Below are 25,302 nucleotides of genomic sequence, written 5' to 3' on the forward strand. Positions count from 1 at the left end.
GTTTTGGATGACTGATTCAATTTCGTTACTGGTGATCGGTCTGTTTAGATTTTCCAGTTCTTCATGGTTCAGCCTTGGAAGGCTATATGTTTCTAAGAACTTGTCCATTTCTTCTAGGTTGTTGAATTTGGTGGCATATAGTCCTTCATAGTATTCTCGGATGATCCTATGTATTTCTGTGGTGTCTGTAATAACTTCCCCTTTTTCATTTCTGATTTTGTTAATCAGTGTCTTCTCTCTTTTTATCTTAGTAAGTCTAGCCAAGGGTTTGTCAATTTTGTTAATCTTTTCAAAGAACCAGCTCTTTGTCACATTAATTTTTTCTATTGTCTTTTTGTTCTGTATTTCATTTAGTGCTGCTCTAATTTTTGTTATTTCCTTTCTTCTGCTGACCTTGGGTTTTACTTGTTCTTCTTTTTCTAGTTCTTTAAGGTGAAACATGAGGTTATTTATTTGGAAGTTTTCTTGTTTCTTGAGACTGGCCTGTAAGGAGATAAATTTCCCTCTTAAAACTGCTTTCGCTGCATCCCAAAAATTTTGGTAGGATATATTTTCATTGTCATTTGTTTCTATGTATCTTTTGATCTCTTCTCTAACTTCTTCTTTGACCCAGTCATTCTTTAAAAGTATATTGTTTAATCTCCATGTACTTGTGTTTTTCCCCGCTTTCTTTTTACAGTTGATATCCAATTTCAAAGCCTTGTGATCAGAGAATATGCATGGTATGATTTCAATCTTCTTAAATTTGTTGAGACTGATTTTATGTCCCAATATATGGTCCATCCTTGAGAATGTTCCGTGTACACTAGAAAAGAATGTATAGTCTGATGTTTTCGGATGAAATGCTCTATAAATGTCAATTATGTCCATTTCAACTAATGTGTCATTTAGGGCTACGATTTCATTATTTATTTTCTGTTTGGATGATCTATCCATAGCTGTCAATGATGTATTTAAGTCCCCTAGTATAATTGTGTTTTGGTCAATTTCTCCCTTTAGTTCTGTTAGTAGTTGCTTGGTATATTTCGGTGCTCCCTGATTGGGGGCATAAATATTGATGACTCTTATGTTTTCTTGCTGTACAGTCCCCTTCACCATTATCAAATGTCCATCTTTGTCTCTTGTTATCTTTTTCACCTAAAATTCTGTTTCATCTGATATCATTATGGCTACACCTGATTTTCTCTAGGTACCATTTGCTTGGAGTGTCAATTTCCACCCTTTCATTTTGAGTCTATTCTTGTCCTTGTAGCTGAGATGTGTCTCTTGGAGACAGCATATGGTTCAGTTTAGTGTTTTGATCCAATCTGCTACTCTGTGCCTTTTTATTGGTGAGTTCAGTCCATTTACATTTAGGGTGATTATTGATATGTGAGGATTTTCTGTCATTCTATCTTTAGTTTTCTGGTAAGGCTGTGTCTCCATTGCTTCTTTGCCTTTTTGTTGTTGTCTATTATTTCTGTGTGGTGGTATTCTATGATGTTTCCCTCTGTTTCTTCTTTTATTACATTATATATTTCAGTTCTGGATTTTTTTTGAGTGGTTACCCTTAAGTTTATGTAAAAGTTAGTTTGATATTTAGAGTATTCCATTTTCTTCAGCACACTTACTTTCTCCATTCCCGTCTTCCGGTTCAGGCCTTTACTCTCCCCCTTTTTGAGTTTTGGCTGCCACAAATTGTCCCTGTTGATGGTGGTCGAATTGCCTCCTTTAGTATTTCTTTTTTTTATTATTATTAAATTTATTGGGGTGACAATTGTTAGTAAAATTACATAGATTTCAGGTGTACAATTCTGTATTACATCATCTATATATCCCATTGTGTGTTCATCACCCAGAGTGAGTTCTCCTTCCATCACCATATGTTCGATCCCCCTTACCCTCATCTCCCAGCCCCCCACCCCCCGCCCCCGTTACCCTCTGGCAACCCCTTCTTTAGTATTTCTTGTAGTGCAGGTCGTGTATTAGAAAATTCCCTCAGCTTCTGTATGTCTGGAAAGGTCTTTATTCCTCCTTCATATCTAAAGGATATCTTTGCTGGATGTATTATTCTTGGCTCATGATTTCTCTCTTTCAATAGTTTGAATTTTTCGTTCCACTCCCTCCTGGCTTGTAGAGTTTCTGCTGAAAAATCTGATTATAATCTAATAGGCTTTCCTTTGTAAGTTACCATCTTCTTTTCCCTGACTGCCTTGAGGATTCTTTTTTTGTCATTGAATTTAGACAACTTCAATACAATGTGCCTTGGAGAAGGCCTGTTGGGATTGAGGTAATTAGGTGTTCTATTTGCTTCTTGGATTCGAGGGTCCAGTTCTGTCCACAAGTTTGGGAAGTTCTCATTGACAATTTGTTTGAATATATTCTCTGTTCCCTTCTCTCTTTCTTCTCCTTCTGGTATGCCCATTATTCTTATATTGCTCTTTCTGATGGAGTCAGAAAGTTCTTGTAGAGTTCTTTCATTTCTTTTAAGTCTCAAGTCTCTTTCTTCTTCCATCTGTGTAGTTTCCAGGTTTCTATCTTCGATGTCACTGATTCTTTCCTCCATCTCGTCAGCTCTACTACCTAAGCTGGTTATTTCATTCTTAATTTCTTCTATTGAGTTCTTAATATCCAGAAATTCTATTTGGTTCTTTTTTAAAATTTCAATCCCTTTCATTAAATGCTCATGCTGTTCTTTGATTGTGTTTCTGAGTTCATTTAACTGCCTGTCCGTGTTTTCTTGTATCTCGTTTAGTTTTTTCAGAACTGCAATCTTGAATTCTCTGTCATTTAAGTCACATATTCCTGTATCTTTAAGTGCCTATTCTGGAGATTTTTCACTTTCTTTCTGAGCTATCTTGTTGCCTTGGTTATTCATGGCAATTACTGGTTTAGTATTTCTCTTCCTAGACATCTACAGGAGTGGCTTCTGCAACAGGTTGGTAGGAAGCGGTCTTTCTTTTGTTTTGCAGTACTTGTTGGTAGAATGTTTTATTTTTTCTCCAACTTCAGCTTTTTTTCCTTCTCTCACACGGTAGTGCTATGTTTTCTTCGCACTGTTCCAGCTTCTCACACAATGAGGGGATTCCCTGGGAGATGGGCTTCTCCTCTGTTAATAGTTCGTTTAGGTCACAGGGCACAGTGTCTCGGTTGGTATGCGGAGAGCTTTTGATGTTCCAAAGCTCTTCCAGCTCCAAATTCAGAGCCCGTATGTTTCAGCAGTTCTGTTTACTCCTGCAGGGATCCACCCAGATAGATGGGGCCAGGGGCGGGGTGAGTTGTGAGAGGTGGCCCAGAGCAATGGCTGCGACCACCACCACAGCCGGTCCTGCTTCCACAGCTCCCTCCCTTTTGCCGGAACTAGTTCGGCTGCAAATTTGTGTCTGCGGTCCACAGTTCTCAGAACAGCAAATATTCCGTTCTTTTGATCTGACACTGCTACTGCTCCACTTCTAGCATTGGGCAGGTGGGGGCGGGGCGAGCTCTGGGAGGGGAGGGAGGGGGCGGCTAGTCTCAGTGCCTAAGACTTCCATTCTCTGCTCGGCAGTGAGGGCTTAAACCACCGTTTTCAGCCTTTTTCCCTCAGTCTTTTCTCGAGGTCTCTGCCGTGAGCGTTGGGTTCAGCCGTGGTATATGCTGTCCCCTCAGCCCTGTGGAGCCCTGGCGGAGCCCTAGCAGTCCGAATTCTCCCCTCTCCCGCCGCTGCGGTAGTTCCAGGAAGCAGCGAGCTCCGAGCACTGAGCTAGGTCTGCGTCCTGCGCCCGCGCGGAAACGTCTCTGCACTTCTCCATTTCCTCCTTCCCCCGCTCGCGCGAATCGCCCACCTGTAAGTAATTTCGGTAGTCGGCCTCTTCGTCTTGCCTGTCTACTGTGCAGAGAGTCCTTTGTGGAGTTTTTGTTGTTCGATTCGTTGTAAATTCCAGGGGAGCTTTATAGAGGCTCACCTCATGCCGCCATTTTTCCTCCAATATTCCTTCTTTCCTTTTCTTTTCTTTCTGTTTCTTTTTGAATAAGCAAGCATCTGCCTGAGGCTTAGAAATAACCTCCTAAAAGGACCTGATTAAGTTTTTGGACAAGTTACCATCCACCTTCTTGTTTTTATGGGGTGGAGGGTGATTTTTTCCTCATTATACATGTAAAGTACTATTCACAAATTTTATTCATACTAAGTACAAAATAAAATCACAGCTAATGTTATAATAATTTTAATATTTTGGACTGATTTGGGCATAAATGGATAATTGTGTTATACATTTATATTACTATAGGAGTCAAAGGAGATTATCTCTAGAAGAGTTCTTAGAGATTTAGTATTTCTCAAAATGTGTTGATAGAACACTATTTTCACAGGCTGTTTATAGATCATCCAAGAAATAAGATTTTCTTCCTTAATTAAGGAAGAAAATGTTACAGTTATGCTGCACATTATGTCCCACTCTTGGAAATGTGAAATTCACGTTAGCCCAGTAAAGGCTCTGAGAAGTCCTGCAACAAAGATAATCTATTTAACTTTGTTTAACCTCATGTTCTCCAGTTTTATTTGACCACAAAATTCTTCGTGTTCACCAAAAAAAATTGCAATTAGTATGTCATGGAATTTACTTTGGGATATATTAATCTGGCTCTAATCTATCTATCATTTTACAAATGATTAAAGTGAGATGCAAAGAGGGGAATGACCTGAACCAAAGGCACACAACTAGCTAGTGATTTGTAAGTGTGAGGCAGGAAGTGGAATGGAGATGGTGAAGAGTATCTCAGAAAAGATCTAAGTACACCCACAGTCTTACTAGTCAATTACTTCAGTTTAATACAACTTGAAGGTCTTTTGTTCAAAAAGAATCTACTGAAAGTGTTATGTTTACACTCCCTGTCTACGCTTCTTAATCTCCTCCAATACACATTAATGAGGCTTCAAATCCCAATGTTTAACTGAAACTACTCTTATTAAAGTCACCAGTGATATTCATGTTAAAAAATCTAGTGGTCACTTCTCTGTCCTCCTCTTACATGACTTCTTGGCTGCATGCTATACAATTGACCATTAACTCTTTCTTGAAATACTCTCCTTTTCTGGTTTCACATAACACAGAGTCTTCTGGTTTTCCTCCAGCTCCTCTCACCACAGTTCATTGTTGTTGCTCTTTATTCTCATTATTGTTGTTTGTTCAGTGAACTTTATAAATCAAATCTGTAATCTGGATTCTTTGTCATGTGTAGCCACTGGTCTCTTTTTGGTTAGCTTAGTGGTCAACTAATGGTTAGAAAGATATTTCTTTCTTTATTTGTTTTTAAAGATTTTTTTTTACTTTACAATTACACATGACAAACATTATTATATTAGTTTCAGGTGTACAACATAGTGATTAGACACTGTTGAAGTGATCACCCCAATAAATCTAGTACCCATCTGACACCATACATAGTTATTACAATGCTCTTGACTATATTCTTTAGGCTATACTTTGTCCTTATGACTATTTTGTAACAACTAATTTGTACTTCTTATTCCCTTTCCCTTTCCATCCATCCTCCCAAGCTCCCTCTCATCTAGCAACCATTGAAATGTACTCTTTAGGACATACAAATGGCAAATAGACATATGAAAAAATGCTCAACATCACTAATCATCAGAGAAATGCAAATCAAAACCACAATGAGCTATCACCTCACCCCAATCAGAATGGCTATCATCAACAAGACAAATAGTAACAAGTGTTGGAGAGGCTGTGGAGAAAAAGGAACCCTTATACACTGTTGGTGGGAATGCAGACTGGTGTAGCCGCTATGGAAGGCAGTGTGGAGGTTCCTCAAAATTTAAAAATAGAATTACCGTATGACCCAGCAATCCCTCTCCTGGGTATCTACCCGAAAAGTCTGAAAACATTTATACATAAAGACACGTGTGCTCCAATGTTCATTGCAGGTTTATTTACGGTGGCCAAGACAAGGAAACAACCAAACTGTCGTTCGATAGATGAATGGATAAAGAAGTTGTGGTATATATACACAATAGAATACTATTCACCGGTCAGAAAAGATGAAATAGGACCATATGTGACAACATGGATGGATCTTGAGAATATAATACTAAGCAAAATAAGTCAGACAGAAAAAGCAGAGAACCATATGATTTCACTGATATGTAGTATATGAACCAAAAACAACAAAAGAGCAAGACAAACAAATGGGAAACAAAAACTCGTAGACACAGACAATAGTTTAGTGGTTACCAGAGGGTAAGGGGTGAGGGGTTGGTAGATGAGGGTAAAAGGGATCAAATATATGGTGATGGAAGGAGAACCAACTCTGGGTAGTGATTTATAGATGGTATAATACAGAATTGTACACCTGAAATCTGTGTAACTTTACTAACAATTGTCACCCCAATAAACTTTAATTAAAAAAAGGAAAGAAAAGAAAATGTTCTCTTTATCTATGAGTTTGTTTCTGTTTCATTTGTTCCTTTATTTTCTTTTTAAAATTCCACATATAAGTGAAATCATATGGTATTTGTCTTTCTCTGTCTGACTTATTTCACCTAGCATAATACCCTCTAGGCCCATCCATGTTGTTGCAGATGGCAAGATTTCATTCTTTTTTATGGCTGAGTGTAACATTCATTATATATATATATCACGTCTTCTTTAGCCAATCGTCTATTGATAGACACTTAGGTCGCTTTCCATATCTTGGCTACTGTTAATAATGCTGTAATGGATATATGGATGTACTTGTATATGTCTTTTCTAATTAGTGTTTTGAGTTTCTTTGCATAAATACCCAAAAGTGAAATTACTGGGTAGTTCTTTGTGTCTTGTTATAGCCTTTATTTTAAAGTCTATTTTGTATGGTATAAGTGTTGTTATCCTGGCTTTTTTGTTTATTTGTTTCCATTTTCATAAAATATCTTTTCCATCCCTTTGCTTTCAGTCTGTGTGTGTCTTTCTATCTGAAGTGAGTCTCTTGTAGGCAGTGTATGTAAGGGTCATTTTTTTTATGCATTCAGCCACCCTATATCTTTCGATTGGAGCATTTAATCTATTTCCATTTAAAGTAATTGTTGATAGATATGTACTGTTGCCATTTTATTATTCATATATTTTAAACTTATGTATTTTTTATTCTTTTTAAAGAAGTCCCTCTAACAGTTCTTGTAATACTAGTTTGGTGGTGATGAACTCATTTTGCTTTTGTTTTGGGTCTGGGAAGCTCTTTATCTGTCCTTCAATTCTATCTGATAGTTCTGCTGGGTAGAGTAACTTGGTTGTACTCCTTGCTTTTCATCACTTTGAATATTTCATGCCAATCCCTTCTGGCCTGCAAGGTTTCTGTTGAGAAATCAGCTGATATTTTTATGGGAGCACCCTTGTAGGTAACTAACTGCTTTTCTCTTGCTGCTTTTAAGATTCCTTCTTTGTCTTTAATTTTTGACATTTTAATTATGATGTGTCTTGGTATGGGCGTCTTTGGGTTGATTTTGTTTGGAACGCTCTTCACTTCCTGGACTTGTATGTCTATTTTCTTCACCAAGGTAGGGAAGTTTTCCATCATTATTTCTTCAAATAAGTTTTCAATTCCTTGTTTTCTCTCTTTTTCTTCTGGTACCTCTATGTTGTGAATGTTGTTACACTTGATGTCCCAGAGGTCCCTTAAACTATCCTAAATTTCATTTTTTTTTTCCTTTTGCTGTTCTGATTGGGTGTTTTCTGCTACCTTATCTTCCAAATCACTGATTTGATCCTCTGCTTCATCTAATTGATTCCTTCTAATATATTTTTCATTTCAGTTATTTTAGTCTTTATTTCGGACTGGTTCTTTTTTATGCTTTCTGTCTCCATTTTTATGTTTCCCATCTCTTTGTTGAAGTTTTCCCTGAGATCACTGAGCATCCTTATAACCAGTGTTTTGAGCTGTGCCTGGTAGGTCGTTTGTCTCCATTTTGTTTAGTTCTTTTTCTGGAGCTTGGTTCTGTTCTTTCATTTGGAATACATTTCTTTGTCTCCGTATTTTGGCTGTTTCCCTGTATTTATTTCTATGAATTATGTAGAGCTGTTATGTCTCCTGGTTTTAGTAGAGTGGCCTTATGTAGTAGGTGTCCTGTGGGAGCCAGTGGTGCAGTCTCCCTGGTCACCTGAGGCAGGTGCTCTTCTTCCGTGAGTTTTGTGTGTCTCTTCTGTGGGTTTTGTGTATCTTCTTGCTGTGGTTGAGCCTTCATTAACTTTGGCATGTCAATGGAAAGAGTTGACCCTCAGACTGATTGGTTGTGGGAACTGGCTGTGACTACAGTGGAGGAGCTGTTGTGCAGGGGCTGACCCCATGGAATAGGGTTTGCTTTAGCGGGGCTCTGGTGCTTACCTAGTCTGCCCTTTGGGTGTGCCATTTGTGGAAGAGGTTGGATGGTGTTCTGTTGTGGTCTGAAGCTGGCCACAAGGTGTATTGGTTCTGGGGCCTCTTGGGAGGGTCTCTGGTGCAGACCAAGGTCAGCCGCTGCCTGTACTCTGCCCAGGTCATTTCTATAAGCTACAAAGTGATCTGCAAACGGCTACCACTTGTGCTGGGTTTGAAGGTGCCTGGGAAAGGCTAAGTGCTAACAGGGGCCGGCTGCAGCTAGTGCCGGTCTTGGGGCTACTTAGCAAGACGTATGGATCATGCCAAGGCCTGATGCTGCTTGTTCAGTGTCTGTGAACCTTTGAGAGATTTTAGGAAAGTCCGCTGCATGAGCCATTTGTATGGAAAAGCCACTTGAAATGGCTTGGATGGGCCTCCAAGTTGGGTGGGGTGAGGTCTCAGGGTATCAGCAAGGTGGGGTGAATAGTGTTAGGTAAGTTGAAGGAGACTCAGTTGTGTTGGCTGCCTGAGTGTGCAGGCTGGGTTGGTGGGAGGGCTCAACAGAAGGACAATAGCCTTTACCAGCACTTTTATCCGAGAGAATTTTGTCCCTCCAGCCCTTACCCTGAAGCCAGACAATTTACTTCCTGCCTGTATGCCCCTGGAAACTTTTGAGCTGCTGCCCCAGTGCTGGAGCTCAGAGGGAATGAGGCCATCAGCTAGTAAGTCCATTGTGGGCTCTTTAAGAGGAATGCCTGGGACTTCAGCAGCCCTCCATCTCACTCCGCCACATTCTCTGCTGGTTTTCACAGCCAGAAGTTATGGGGACTTCTCTCCCTAGTACTGGAATACAGGGCTGGGAGCCTGGTGTGGGGCTGGGCCCCTCACTGCTCATAGGACTCTCCACAGCTGAGATATCCCTCCTGATTTTTAACCACCATATGTGGATGTGGGACCAGCCCCTTCTACCAGTCTCCACATGGCTTCATCTGTTTTTCCTTAGTTAAAGCACTTCCATTCAGCTAGACTTTAGGCAATTCTTAATGGTGATTGTTCTGTAGTTTAGTTGTAATTTTGATGTGGTCATTGGAGGAGGTCAGCACAGTGTTTACCTACTGTGCCCTCTCAACCAGAGGTTCTCAGAGATTTCTTTAAATGTCTGGAAACAATTCTCCCAGTCTTTGTTGGGGGCCTTTGTATACATGTTGGGGCACACCTTCAACACTCTAACAGGCAGTTGTCAACTCTGCCTTACCCTTCACTTCCTGCTTGCAAACAGCTTCAAGTTCATCCAGAGGTGAGAGATTAGGGCCTTCTCAGTTGTGTCTGAATATGTGTATCGCCTTGTGCATGTGCATAGTCTGTCACTTGCATGTGACCTTGTAGATTCCCAAGAATATATGGGATCTCTTCAAAGTCCTTTATAGACACCTTATTTCCCAGCTTTTCCTCTTAAGGTTTTTGGATAGTCTGTTGTTTGCCCCAAGCTTCATACACTGCCTCAGGAAGTTGTTTTGTTAAACAATTGCTGCTGATTTTTTTTTTTAAATACCCGTAAGGAAAAAGCTATTGGCACTAGGCAAACTTGAGTCCAGATGGTGCTCTCTTCAATTTATATCCTGAATCCCCCCACTTCTAACCACCTCACTGCCATCACCGTGATCCAAGCCACCATCATCTCTCACCTGATTTACTGTCATAATCTCCTAATTATTCTCCCTGATTCCATTTTTTCCCTCCTATAATTCACCCTCCACACAACAGATCTTTAAAAAATATTCTTCAAATAAGGTTATGCCACTATCAAAGTACTTTAGTGCCTTTCCCCTTGTCCTTTGGAGAAAATCCAAATTCTTCCCATAGTGTCCCAGGCCCTGCATGATCTAGACTCTGCCTGCCTCATTTTTCCCTGTTGTACCCTAAGCTCACAATCTTGTTTGTTTCTTTCAATTCCTTGAACACCTGAAGCTCTTTCCCACCACAGAGCCTTCACACTACAGGTGTTAACATCCCAGTTTCCCCAGGACATTCTGGTTTCAGCACTGAAAGTTCCATGTTCCAGGAACCCTTCCATCCCAGATAGACTTGGACAGTTGGTCACCCTACTTCAAATAGAAAGTTATCTCTAAGAAGAACACTAAGGCAGCTGTTGCGCTCAGTGGTTAGAGTACAGTGCTCATAACACCAAAGACGCCAGTTCAATTCCCACATGGGCCAGTGAGCTGTGCCCTCCACAACCAGGCTGAAAGCAATGACTTGACCTGGAGCTGAGCTGCACCCTCCACAACTAGATTGAAAACAATAAGTTGACATGGAGCTGATGGTTCCTGGAAAAACACACTGTTCCCCAATACAGTGGAACCTCGGTTTTCTAATGTAATCCATTCCAGAAGACCGTTTGAATTCTGAAACATTCGAAAACAGCCGACAGCTAGGCCTCAGGATCTTGCATGCAGCTGAAGCTGCCTGACATGTTCAACTTCCGAGGTGTGTTCGAAAACTGAAGTATTTACTTCTGTGTTTAATTTACGGCATTGGTAAACCGAAATGTTCGTCAACGGAGATGTTCGAAAACCAAGGTACTACTGTATTTCCCAATAAAAACCCCAATAAAATTTTTTTATATACCACATATCAGTGAAATCACATGGTTCTCTGCTTTTTCTGTCTGACTTGTTTCGCTCAGCATTACTCTCTGTCACCCCAATAAATTTAATAAAATAAAATTTAAAATAAATAAATAAATAAAATAAATAAAAACTCAAAATTTTTTTAAAAAAGAGCACTGTTGGGGCCGGCCCGGTGGCTCAGGTGGTTAGAGCTCCGTGCTCCTAACTCCGAAGGCTGCCGGTTCGATTCCCACATGGGCCAGTGGGCTCTCAACCACAAGGTTGCCAGTTCAATTCCTCGAGTCCAGCAAGGGATGGTGGGCAGCGCCCCCTGCAACTGAAGATTGAACACGGCACCTTCGGCTGAGCTGCCGCTGAGCTCCCGGATGGCTCATTTGGTTGGAGTGCATCCTCTCAACCACAAGGTCACCGGTTCGACTCCCGCAAGGGATGGTGGGCTGTGCCCCCTGCAACTAGCAACAGCAACTGGACCTGGAGCTGAGCTGCGCCCTCCACAACTAAGACTGAAAGGACAACTTGAAGCTGAACAGAACCCTCCACAACTAAGATTGAAAGGACAACAACGTGACTTGGGGAAAATAAATAAATAAATAAATAAATAAATAAATAAGAAAAAAAAGGAGGTAGGGATGATGATGATGGTGGTGGTGGTGATAATAATTTGAACAGCAGAGCAAGCGTCATCCCCATTTTAAAACAAAAGAGCACTGTTCTCCCTATTTTTCACCTAGATATGTCCTGGTCACCCCTTAATCACAGTTTAAATATTCCTCCTTTAGAGAGTTCTTCCCTGACCACATAATTAGTGTAGGGATTCCCTGTTTTTCCTCTCTCATAATTCTCTACTATTTTCTTTAACACAACTTATAATGATTTATAATTATGTATATTTTTTTTACTTTTATTACATGTCTTTTCCACTAGACTATAAACTCTATGAGGGTAAGAACTAATTTTCTCTAATTCACCTATGTATTCCCAATATCCAGCATAATACTTGGCACATAGTAAGAACTCAGTAAATACTTATTGAATGAATGAATGCTTCACCAGCATAGGTTGATCTGCCATTGTCTCTTTAATGTTAAAGCATTTGTATTCAGTTGAGGTTTTTCTCTATGGCCTATCTATACTCCCCAGGTGGGGTTAATGCATCCTTCTTAGATAGTGACATTGTGTGATTCCTTCCTACTTTTTAAATCCCCCAAATCCGAAGAAGTCAGCAAGTCCAGTGGCAAACTGCTCAAGGCACAACCTTGACCTGAACAGGAACAGAGAGAGCCCATCCAGTGCCTTTGTGTAAACTGGAGAAAAATTCCCCTAGATTCAAGTACAATCCTGAGGGAAAATGTTTTGGCAAACAGGATATAGGCTGCATTTCAGCCCCATGTTTGCTTCCTCTCTAGCCATGTAGCCTGCCTTTTATGGGTCACAGATTTCACAACTATAAGCAAATACCCCCATTCTAAGGATAAATTTGTAAGCAAAGTAAGAGGAGAAGAGATGGAAAAAAACAACAACAGAGCCCCCAGAAGATGCAGAGCCTGCCTCTGGTAGAAACTGACGTTATTTGGAGAGAGACTTTAAAAAGCTTTTTGAGGAGAAGGAAGAAAGAAAGATTGACTCAGTTATCTCAACTCATGTCAGTGGTTAAGCATCAAGAATATATGTTCTGGAATCCTACAAGCCTGGGTTTACATTCTGGCTCTGCTATTTACTAGTTGTGTGACCTTGGAGAAATGCTTCCATTTTCTCTTCTGTGAAATGGTTCATAAAGTCATTATGAACATTAAATAAGATCAAGTATATAATATATGCTTACTACAGTGTCTTATACTTAGAAACTCTTAAATAAAATCATTTACTATTATTGATACATTGATACATATTGATATTTACATTATATAAAATACAAAATATCAGATTTATACTACACTTGATCTTAGCCAAAAGGCTGAGAAGCGATAAAATATCAGATTTATAAGAAGAAATCAGAATGAGTTTTAACAGTAGCTTTGAACAGCGACACCTTCCCCTGGCAGCTAGCCTTGGGTTTGCAGCTCAGGATTTTATTAAAAGATAGAATTGGAAAGCTTCCAAGACTGTACAGCTGGCTCAGTCCCTAGCCAGCCTGGTATCAAGCAAGGTGACTCACTTGTCCCAGTAGAGTCCTCATCTCCTATAAAACAGCAGGGGTGGGGTGGTGTAGTTGAACAAGATATAAATAAGGTCCCAAAGAGCCATGCCCAGTCTAAATACCCAAGTGTTGTACAGGTGGCTGGCTATAGGCCTGTACTCAGCAAGAAGGCACATAGGCATCAGGAATGACTTAGCTCTCTTTGAGTAGTCAAGGTTTCCAAGGCAGCTTTTTGAGATGAGAAGGCATACCCCAGACCCATTTGGTATCCTGGATGCTGTCTGCGTGGCAGACTAGGTGGGCAGCAGGAATAAGGAGGTCAAGGACATGGGGATGAGAGAGTCATCCCAGCACTACAGCACTATTTTGTCTCCCTCCTATGAAGACATTGGAACCCAGGAAAAATGGCCTAAGTGAACAGCCATAAAGGCAGTCTTGAAAGGGAAAGGATGAAAGAATAGGTTGGGGTACAAAGTACTGAAACTTTTGAGCTTTGACTGGGAAGCCACATCTTTACTCAAGATCACTCAGGTGGTGGGAATGCCCATACCCAATTTGGCTATGTAATACAATGGATAATAATAATAATAATAGTGACAACAATAATAATAGCAGTTGCTGAATATCAATGCCTGGTCTTGCACTACAAGCCCACACAGACTACCTTGCTTTGTCCTCCTAACAACCCAGTGAAGTAGGAACTACTGTCATCTTTATTTTACAGATGAGGAAATTAAGTTTCAGAGAGGTGACGAAGCTTAGCCCGGGGTTAGGCAATGGAACCTGCATTTGACTGCAGGTCTCCCTGATACTGAAGTTCCTAACTCCAAATCAGACATGGCTTCACATTCTAAAAAACATGGGATTCACTAGATGTCTCCGGGAGGAAAACCCAAGGTCTTTGGTCACCCACATCCTGCACAGCCTGGGCCTTGAGTTCTGAGAAGCCCAGTTTGTTTGTTTTTTAACTTCTTCAGCTGTATCATTTACCATCCTGTAATTTACTAGCTGTGCAACCTCAAACAAGGGCTTAGCACAGAACCTGGCACTCTAATAATTAAAATATTAAAAATATCTGAGTCCTAATCCCTGGGTCTGTATATGGAAAACAAGACTTTGCCAGTGTGATTAAATTAAGGATTTTTAGATGAAAAGATTATCCTGGATTATCTGAATAGGCCCTAAATGCAATCACATGTATCCTTGTAAGAGCGAGGCAGAGGGAGATTAGACATAGACAAAAGAGAAGACTATTAGATTATGGAGTGATCACAGATCAGAGTGATGTGGCCACAAGCCAAGGAATTCTGGCAGCCACAAAAACTGGAAGTGGCAAGGAATGGATTCTTTGTTAGAGCCTTCTGAGGGAATGAGGCTCTGCTGACACCTTTATTCCCACCCAGTAACACTGATATTGGACTTCTGTCTCTAGAATAATGACAGAGTAATTTTCTCTTATTTAAGCCAACAAGCTTGTGGCAATTTGTTATAGCAGCCATAGAAAACAAATACACTTTCGATACCTCAATTTCTTCACTTGGAAAAGAGAGCTAATAATAAGACCCATTTCACAAGGTTGTAAGGATTCATTGGGTTAAAATAAATGCAAAGAACTTTCAAGCAGTGCCCGCCATAGTCTAATCACCATGTAATGATTAGCTATTGTTTTCATCGCTATTATTGTTATTCTTATCATTAATGGAGTATTTACTATATGTATTCCAGGCCCTATATTTCAGATATAATTCTTCATGCAAGTGAAAGTGCTTGACCTACAACTCAAGTTTTGGGGATCCAAAACCCATGCATTTATTTTTTACATTTAATTATAGTTATTATTATTACATAAAGGTTCCTTAAGAAAAGTTTCTTTCCAGCCTTTGCAACACCTGTGTTCTACACCTTGCCCTAAATCTGCTATCCCAGACCTCAGGGCTCTCTGGGCAGGAACTCCATCTTAGTAGGGCAGGTGTTCCTTGGTGAGTAAGTCCAGCCCACCCCCATCTCTGACCTCGCTGTTGCAGAGGGGTGGGATGGAATGAAGTGCTATCCCCTACTGGGATTGAAATACCATTGCCTCCTATTAGTAGGACCAAGGGCATCACTGCCTTTCTTGTTTCTTCTCTGAGCATCTGGCACATATTAGCATTCCATAAATATTTGGTGAATTATTGAATTTCTCTGTGATTGTTGGAAGACAAAATTCCATTACCCAAACAGAGACTTTGAGGACCACAGATATTACATGAGTACCTTTATCAGGGCACTGGCAGGAAAGAGATGGTGTATCTATAGGGGTAATGAAGAAAGTCTATGGAAGGGAGTACTTACAAAAGTGTTTGCTGCCTGGAGAAAGGGAACTGACAAGGAAGACAATGAGGAACGTGAAAGATCCTGGGTCTTGCCACAGCAGGGAGCTGTTACTACCCTTAGCCTGAAGGAATAAGGGTAGGGAATAGATACAAAACCCACTGAATGCTGTAGCTGTGGGAGGGGGACTGCGCACCAGAAGATACGACTTTTAGTGAAGGAATGCAAGCTCTGCTAACTTGTGGCCTAGTGTATCAGTCTATTCAGGCTACTATAATAAATATCATAAACTGGGTGACTTATAAACAAATTTATTTCTCACAGTTCTGGAGACTGGGAAGCCCACGATCAAGGAAGGCACTGGCAGATTTGGTGTCTGGTGAGGACTAGCTTCCTGGTTCATAGACGGTGGTCTTTTTGTTGTGTCCTTACATGAGGAAAGGGACAAAGGAGCTCTCCTGGGTCTCTTTTATAAGGACACTAATCCCATTCATAAGGGCTCTGCTTCAAGGCCTAATCACCTATCAAAGGCCCTACCTCCTATTACCATCACATTAGGGACTGGGTTTCAACTTACAATTTTTTTGGCAGGGGGAGGAAATAAATAGTCGATAGCACCTAGACAGTAAGGGAACCAGGGCAATGGATAAATACCCCACTTTCTTTCTCCTTCCACCCTTTAGTCTTCTGCCAGTGCCTCTCATTGATCAAACCCAACTGGAATCCAGGGGACTAGAGAGCCCAGGTGATGCAATCCACATGGGTCTGCCTCCTGGAACACAGAGCAGCATGGAGAATTGTGGTGAGTAGGTATGTAGGGACAAATGGAGAATGTCCAGCTTGGCTATTGTCCTAAGGTTATCCAGCAACACCAGTGATAAGTTGAAAATAGGACTTTTAGTGAATCTGGGCTCATTCCCTGAAGCTTCATGCTTCTAAACAACCTAGCTTGGTGATGCATTTAGTGATTGGTCAGGTTCTTGTTATACTCATTTGTTCTTAGAACTTCTGACACAGTTTTGTTTTTTTCTATTGCCAATGGGTTTGAAAAGTAAAATCTCTCTAGCATCGTTGAATTCTTTTAATTCATGTTTTTTCTGACATCTCATTTTTAATTGTGCTTTCCATAGGCCACAAATGAGTTAATACAGGGAATAAATGAATAAAATCTCTGTACTCTTCCTACAGGCAGCACTTATGTACTTGTGCAAAATTAGAACTAAACTCTATAGATTTTTCTGAAAGTTTTGATTGATGTTAAATTCAAATTAGAAAAATTTCCCAGGGAGGTTGAACTTTATTGCCTGGAGATACATTGGCAAAGGACAGAAGAATCCCAGTCTGTCTGTTGCAGGTATTAAAGGCAGCAGGTTCTTTGTTTGCAGTTTTGGGAAAATCTGGCTACTCCACCTCTGGACTTCCAAGGTGGCCACTCACCTATACTTACCACACGTAGGTCAGAAGGATTGGGTGCTGGAAGCCTGGGTTCTAGAGTCAGCCAGATCTAAGTTGGTTCCTAGCTCTGCTACTCCCTTGCTATGTGGCCTTGGAGAAGTCATTTAATCTCTCTCAGCCTCAATTTCTTTCTTTTGATTTTTTCAAATTAAAGTTTATTGGGGTGACAATTGTTAGCAAAGTTACATAGTTTTCAAGTGCACAATTCTGTAATATATCATCTGTATGTCACATTGTGTGTTTACCACCAAGAGTCAGTTCTCTTTCCATCACCATATATTTGATCCCCTTTACCCTCATCTACCACTCCCCTCCCTTCTTACTCTCTGGTAACCACTACACAATTGTCTGTGTCTATGAGTTTTGTATCTGCGTTTGTTTTTCTTGTTCTTTCAGTTTTTTTAGTTTTATATACCACGTATCAGTGAAATCATATGGTTCTCGACTTCCTCTGTCTGACTTACTTCGCTTAGCATTATACTCTCAAGATCCATCCATGTTGTCGCAAATGCCACTATTTCATTTTTTTATGGCAGAATAGTCTTCTATTGTGTATGTATACCACAACTTCTTTATCCAATCATCTATCAAAGGACACTTTGGTTGTTTCCATGTTTCGGCCACCATAAATGAAGCTGCAATGAACATGGGAGTACATATATCTTTATGGATAAATGTTTTCAGGTTTTGGGGGTAGATACCCAGGAGAGGGGTTGCTGGGTCATATGGTAATTCTATTCATAATTTTTTGAGGAACTTCCACACTGCCTTCCATAACAGCTGCACCAATCTGCATTCCCACCAACAGTGTATGAGGGTTCCTTTTTTTCCACAGCCTCTCCAATAGTTGTTATTATTCATCTTGTTGATGATAGCCATTCTGACTGGGGTGAGGTGATATCTCATTGTGGTTTTTACTTGCATTTCTCTGATGATTAGTGATGCTGAGCATTTTTTCATATGTCTATTGGCCATTTATATGTCCTTTGCCCATTTTTAAATTGGATTATTTGTTTTTTGTTGTTGAGTTATATGACTTCCTTATATATTTTTGGATATTTGCCCCTTATAGGAGGCATTGTTTGCAAAAATTTTCTCCCACTCGGTTGGTTGCCTCTTTAGTTTGTCGATGGTTTATTTTGCTGTGCAGAAGCTTTTAAGTTTCATATAGTCCCATTCATTTATTTTTAGTTTTTACTTCCCTTGCCTTTGGAGTCAAATTCATAAAATGCTCTTTGAACCCAAGGTCCATAAGTTTAGTACCTATGTTTTCTTTTATGCATTTTATTGCTTCAGGTCTTATGTTTAATTCTTTGATATATTTTGAGTTAATTTGGTACACCGTGACAGATATTAGTCCAGTTTCATTATTTTGCACATGGCTTTCCAATTCTCCCAGAACCATTTATTGAAGAGGCTTTCTTTTCTCCATTGTATGTTTTTTGCTTCTTTGTAAAAAATTATCTGTCCATATTTATGTGGGTTTCTTTCAGGGTTCTCAGTTCTATTCCATTGGTCTGTTTTTCTTCCAATACCATGTTGTTCTGATTGTTGTTGCTCTGTAGTACAAGCTGAACTCAGGGAGTGTGACACCTCCAGCATTGTTCCATACAAATCTGATGATTTTTTGTTCTGTTTCTTTTTTTTATTATTATTAGTTTCAGGTGCACAAGACAAAGCAAGACTTAGACGTTTATCATTTACATCCCTCACACTGTGTGAACCCCCCTCCCCCCATCCACCATCCCCCCGTACGTTCCCAAAACCTCTCACCTTCCCCTTATCCCCAACCCCCGCCCCTCTAGCAACCCTCTGTTTTTCCTCCATGTTTCCAAAACTGTCTCTGATTAGTTCATTCACTTATTCTTTTCTTTAGATTCCGCATATAAGTGAGATCATATGGTATTTGTCTTTCTCTTTCTGACTTATTTCACTTAATGTTCTATTTCTTTAAAAAATGACATTGGGATTTTAATGGGGATTGCATTAAATCTGTATATTGCTTTGGGTAACATGGCCATTTTAACTATGTTGATTCTTGCAATCCATGAACATGCAATGTCTTTCCATTTCTTTGTGTCTTTTTCAATTTTTTTTAAAATGACTTATAGTTTTCAGTACATAGATCTTTCACATCCTTGGTTAAGTTAATTCCTTGGTATTTTACTCTATTTGTTGCAATTACAAAAGGAACTTTTTTATTTCTTATTCTGATATTTCATTGTTAGTATATAGTAATGCAATGGGTTTTGTACATTGATTTTGTAGCTGGCAACTTTTCTGTATTTGTTTATTGTTTTTACCGTGTTTCTCCAAAAACAAGACCCAGCCGGACCATCTGCTCTAATGCATCTTTTGGAGCAAAAATTAATATAAGACCCAGTCTTATTTTAATATAATAATAAGACCGGGTCCATAATATAATATAACATAATATAACATAATATAACATAATATAACATAACATAACATAATATAACATAACATAACATAACATAACATAACATAACATAACATAACATAACATAACATAACATAACATAACATAACATAATATAATATATAGCAGGTCTTAGGTAATAGCTTTTTGGTGGAGTTTTAGGGTTTTCTATATATAGCATCATGTCATCTGCAGAAAGTGACAATTTAACTTCTTCATTCCCAATTTGGATGCCTTTTATTTATTTCTCTTGCCTGATTGCTCTGGCAAGGACTTCCAACACTATGTTGAAAAGCAGAGGTGATAGGGGACAGCCCTGTCGTGTTCCTGAACGTAGAGCAAAGGGCTTCAGTTTTTCACCATTAATTATGAGATTAGCAGAGGGTTTGTCATATATGGCCTTTATTATGTTAAGGTATTTTCCTTCTATACCTATTTTATTAAGTGTTTTAATCATAAATGGATGTTGTATCTTGTCAAATGCTTTTTCTGCATCAAATGACATAATCATATGATTTTTGTCCTTTATTTTGTTTATGTGATGTATCACATTGATGGATTTGCAGATGTTGAACCATCCTTGTGCTCCTGGGATGAACCCCACTTGCTCATGATGTATAATCTTTTTAATGCATTGTTGTATTTGATTTGCTAGAATTTTGTTTAGGATTTTTGCATCTAATATCTTTTGCATCATCAGAGATATTGGTCTATAATTTTCTTTTTTTGGGTTATCCTTACCAGGTTTTAGTATCAGGGTAATGTTGACCTCATAAAATAAATTAGGCAGTATTATCTCTTCTTCAAATTTTTGGAAGAGTTTTTTGTAGGACATATATTAGATCCTTTTTGAATGTTTGGTAGAATTCACTAGTGAAGCCATCTGGTCCCGGACTTTTGGTTTTGGGAAGGTTTTGGATGACTGACTCAAATTCCTTACTGGAGACTGGTCTATTTAGATTTTCCAAGTCTTCGTGATTCAGCCTAGGAAGGCTATATGTCTCTAAGAACTTGTCCATTTCTTCTAGGTAATTGAATTTGGTGGTATATAGTCCTTCATAGTATTCTTGGATGATCCTTTGTATCCTGGCATCCGTGGTAACTTCCCCTCTTTCATTATTGATTTTGTTTATTTGTTTCTTTTCTCTTTTTATTTTAGTGAGTCTAGCCAAGGGTTTGTCAATTTTACTAATCTTTTCAAAGAATCAGCTCTTTGTTTCATTAATTTTTTCTATTGTCTTTTTGTTCTCTGTTTCATTTAGTTCTGCTCTGATTTTTATTATTTCCTTTCTTCTACTGACCTTGGGTTTCATTTCTACTTCTTTGTCTAGTTCTTTAAGGTGTAATGTGAGGTCATTTATCTGGGATTTTTCTCGTTTTTTGAGATAGGCCTGTAATGATATAAAATTCCCTCTTAAAACTGCTTTTGCTGCATCCCAAAAATTTTGGTAGGTTGTATTTTCACTCTCATTTGTTTCTATGTATCTTTTGATCTCTCCTCTTATTTCTGCTTTGACCTAGTCATTCTTTAAAAGTATGTTGTTCAATCTCCACATATTTGTGGTTTTACCTGCTTTCTTTTTGCCGTTGATATTCAATTTCAAAGCTTTGTGATCAAAGAATAAGCTTGCTATGATTTCAATCTTCTTAAATTTGCTGAGTCTAGTTTTATGTCCCAATAAATGGTTTATACTTGAGAATATTCCATGTACACTGGAGAAGAATGCATAGTCTGATATTCTAGGATGAAGTGCTCTATAAACGTAAATTACATCCATTTCATCTAATGTGTCATTTGTGGCTGCTATTTCATTATTTATTTTCTCTTTGGATGATCTATCCATAGCTGTCAATGATGTATTTAGGTCCTCTAGCATAATTGTGTTTTGGTCAATTTCTCCTTTTAGTTCTGTTAGTAGTTGCTTGGTATATTTCACTGCTCCCTGATTGGGGGCATAAATATTGATGACTGCTATGTCTTCCTGTTGTATAGTCCCCTTTACCATTATGAAATGTCCATCTTTGTCTGTTGTTACCTTTTTTATCCTGAAGGCTGTATCATCTGATATCAGTATGACTACACCTGATTTTCTCTGGATACCATTTACTTGGAGTATCAATTTCCACGCTTTCAGTTTGAGTCTATGTTTGTCCTTGTAGCTGAGATGTGTCTCTTGGAGGCAGCATATGGTTGGATTTAGTTTTTTGATCCAATCTGCTATTCTGTGTATTTTTATTGGTGAGTTCAGTCCATTTACATGTAGGGTGATTATTGATACATGATAATTTCCTATCATTCTGTGTCTTGTTTTCTGGTAGGATGGTGTCTCTATTGTTTCTTGGCCTTTTTGTTGTTGTCTATTATTTCAGTGTAGTGATATTCTATGATTTTTCCCTCTGTTTCTTCTTTTTCTATGTTATATAAATCAGTTCTGAATTATTTTTGAGTGTTATCATTAAATTTATGTAAAAGAAAGTTTATTATTTAGAGTGTTCTATTTTCTTCAGCATGCTTACTTTCTCCATTGCCTTGTGCCAGTACAGACCTCTACTCTCTATTTTTATGTGTTTGTTGACACAAAGTATCCCAATTTATGCTGTCAGTTGATTTCTGTGCTGTAGTAGCAAGTTATTATTTTCCTCTTTTTTAAAGATTTTTTTTCCTTCTTTACTCTGTATGTTTAAGTGTATTGTGTCCTATTTGCTGTAGGGGTTGCCATTTCCTGCTTCTGTCTGTATGTTCATAATACTATACATGGTTTTTTATTCTTTTGCTTTTTTGTTTCAGGTCGAATCGCTTTCTTCAGTATTGCTTGTAGTGCAGGTTGTGTGTTAGAAAATTCCCTCAGTTTCTCTATGTCTGGAAAGGTCTTTATTCCTCCTTTATATCTAAAGGATATCTTTGCTGGATATATTATTCTTGGCTCATAATTCTTTCTTTCAATAGTTTGAATATTTGATTCCACTCCTTCCTGGCTTGTAGTGTTTCTGCTGAAAAATCTGATGGTAGTCTAATGGACTTTCCTTTGTAGGTTACTGTCTTCTGTTTCCTGGCTGCCTTGAAGATTATTTCTTTATTGTTAATTTTTGACAGCTTCAATACAATGTGCCTTGGAGAAGGCCTGCTGGGATTGAGGTAATTAGGTTTTCTTGGATTCGAGGATCCAGTTAATTCCACAAGTTTGGGCAGTTCTCATTGACTATTTGTTTGAATATACTCTCTGTTCCTTTCTCCCTTTCTTCTCCTTCTGGTATGCCCATTATTCTTATATTGGTCTTTCTGATGGAATCAGAAAGTTCTTGTAGAGTTCTTTCATTTCTTTTCAGTCTCAAGTCTCTTTCTTCTTCCATCTGTGTCATTTCCAGATTTCTGTCTTCGATGTCACTGATTCTTTCCTCCATCTGGTCAGCTCTATTACCTAAGCTGGCTATTTCATTCTTCATTTCTTTTATTGAGTTCTTAATGTCCAGAAATTCTATTTTGTTCTTTATTAAAATTGGTAAAATGTTCATTTTGTTCTTTGATTTTGTTTCTGAGTTCATTAAAATGCTTGTCCGTGTTTTCTTGCATTTCATTGACTTTTTTAAGAACTGTGATCTTGAATTCCCTGTCAAAAGTCACATATTTCCATGTCTTTAAGTTCATTTTCTGGAGACATTTCATTTTTTTTCTGAGCTGCCTTGTTACCATGGTTATTCATGGCAATTAATGTATTACTATTTCTCTTCCTAGGCATCTACAGGAATGGGTTCTGCAACAGGTTTGTAGGAGGAGGTCTTTCTTTTGCTTTCCAGTAGGTGTTGTTAGAATGCTTTAATTTCTCTTCTACTGCAGCCTTTTATTCTCTCTCACGCTGTAATGTTATATTTTCTCTGCATTGTTCCAGCTTCTCACACAATATGGGGACTCACTGGAAGGAGGGCTTCTCCTCTTTGAGCTAGTCACCTGGTTCTCAGGGCACTGCCTCCATTGGGGGATATGGGGAGCTTCTGAAGTTCCAAAGCTCTTCCTGCACCAGATTCAGGGCCTGTGTGTTTCAGTGGCTCTGTTTATCCCTGCAGGGTTCCACTCAGATATGTGGGGGCAGGGGAGGGGTGGGTTGTGGGTGGTAGTTCTTTGCAATGGCAGCGACCACTAGCCCAGCCAGTTCTGCACCCAAGGCTCTCTCCCTATCACCAGAACTAGGGCTGCAAGTCCATGGCTGCTGGTCACAGTTCTCAGAACTGCAAATATTCTGTTCTTTTGATCTGACACTGCTACCATTCCGCTTCTAGCACTGGGCAGGTGCAGGTGGGGTGAGCTTGAAAGGGTGGGGGAGGGGTCAGATAGGCTCCTCCTGTGTCTGTGTCTTCTGTGATGTGCCTGTGCCTTCTGCCCTCTGCTCTGCAGTGAGGGCTTAAACCACCGTTTTTACCCTTCTTCCCTCAGTCTTTGCCCCAAGGTCTCCACAGTGAATGTTGGGTTCAGCCATGTTATATGCGGATCCCTCAGGCGGGACTGTGGCCATAAGGGGAGTGCTAGCAGTCAGATATTTTCCATCTCCCACAACTGTGGTAATTCTGGAATGCAAGGAGCTGAGAGCTCCAAGCTCCGGTCTGCGTTCTATGCTTGCATGGTCTGCATCGCCGCACTTCCCCTTACCCTCTTCCCCCCCACATACACCACCCCCCATCGCAGCTCATCCAGTTTACCCACGTTTAGATGACTTCAGTTGAACTTCTCTTAGTCTTGCCTGTCTGCTGCACAGGGAGTCCTTTATGGAATTACAGTTGTTCAATTTGCTGTAAATTCCAGGGGAGATTTCAAGAGGCTCACATCATGCTGCCATTTCTATGACCTCAGCCTCAATTTATCGTCTGACAAAGTGGGATATAATGTACCTACCTTTCAGAGTTGCTGTGAGTTTAAAATGAGATCATAGTTTAAAGCCCTTAGTGTGCTGCCTGGAGGATGGTCAGCACCCCATAAATGATGTAAGTGCTAGTGGGAGTGCTGGGCTCAGGAACTTCTCTCTCTTCCCCACTCCTGCTGGCTCCCAGCCAGCATATGTTACATCCTATTTCCTGGTCCTGTATCCCAACTTCCATACCTACCTCTGGCTCCCTTGCATGCAAGAGCCATCTGAGCATGTTCCTGGCATCCTTTCTCATCACTGGGTTGGTCATGGGCAGAGTACGTGCTCCCATTGAGTCTGATTTCTCTTCTATGAATTGGGAGGAACAGTAGCCTCCACCTTATACGATTATGAAGATTCCAGTTAGCCCAGGCTAGAGTTATGGATGTATGTGCAACCTGAAACACTCTGAGGCTCCCTACCCTACAGGTGAAAATGAGGCCACATTTCACTGGCCTCCTACCTCCACTAAAATAGCCAGGGGCCCCTAGCCCTAACCTCACCCTGCCGCAAGATGGCCTGGAAAATCACTCCAAGTCCACTCACTTTTCTCCCTGTCAGCCTTCTCAGTGAGGCTTGCATATGAGAGGGCCATCAGTCCAGGTGCCAACTCCCAGGTGAAAATGGCATTAACTATAGACGTCACTATATCCAAGCCAGAATATGTAGTTCTTAGAAAGGAGGACAATGGCCTGGCCGCAGATACATTTCTACCAGGGGGCTCACATCTAGTCTGTGCAGCTGGATTGGGTGGTTGCCTGCCATCCTGCTAGTGTGTCTATTTCCTGCCACACACCAATCTCGCTTAGGGACCCCTTAATGCCAGGCCTTGTGCTGCATACTTCATACACATTACCTCATTTAATTCTCACAAATCTCCTCACTTAACCCTTTCCAGTCAGACTGGCTTCCTTGCTGTTCCCACATCTAACAGCATGTTCTCACACTAGAACCTTTGCACTTCCAGCGCTCTCTGCCTGAATGGTTCTTTCCCTGTGCATCCACATGGCTTGCCCCCTCACCTGCTTCACATCTTCTTTTCAATAAAGCCTTCCTTGACTGCCCTTTTTAAAATTGCAATCCCCCACCCCAATCAAAACACTCTAGACCTCTCTCATAAATTCA

General features: G+C 39.8%; 1 pseudogene; it reads right to left on the reverse strand.

The window, feature by feature from the left end:
* Window positions 1-12,808: 12,808 nt before the first annotated feature.
* LOC141569807 (U2 spliceosomal RNA) lies at window positions 12,809-12,906 on the reverse strand (annotated as a pseudogene).
* Window positions 12,907-25,302: the final 12,396 nt, after the last annotated feature.

Source organism: Rhinolophus sinicus, chromosome 18, assembly GCF_057876585.1.
Source record: "Rhinolophus sinicus isolate RSI-liver-muscle chromosome 18, RSI-T2T, whole genome shotgun sequence".
Taxonomy (NCBI): Eukaryota; Metazoa; Chordata; class Mammalia; order Chiroptera; family Rhinolophidae; genus Rhinolophus; species Rhinolophus sinicus.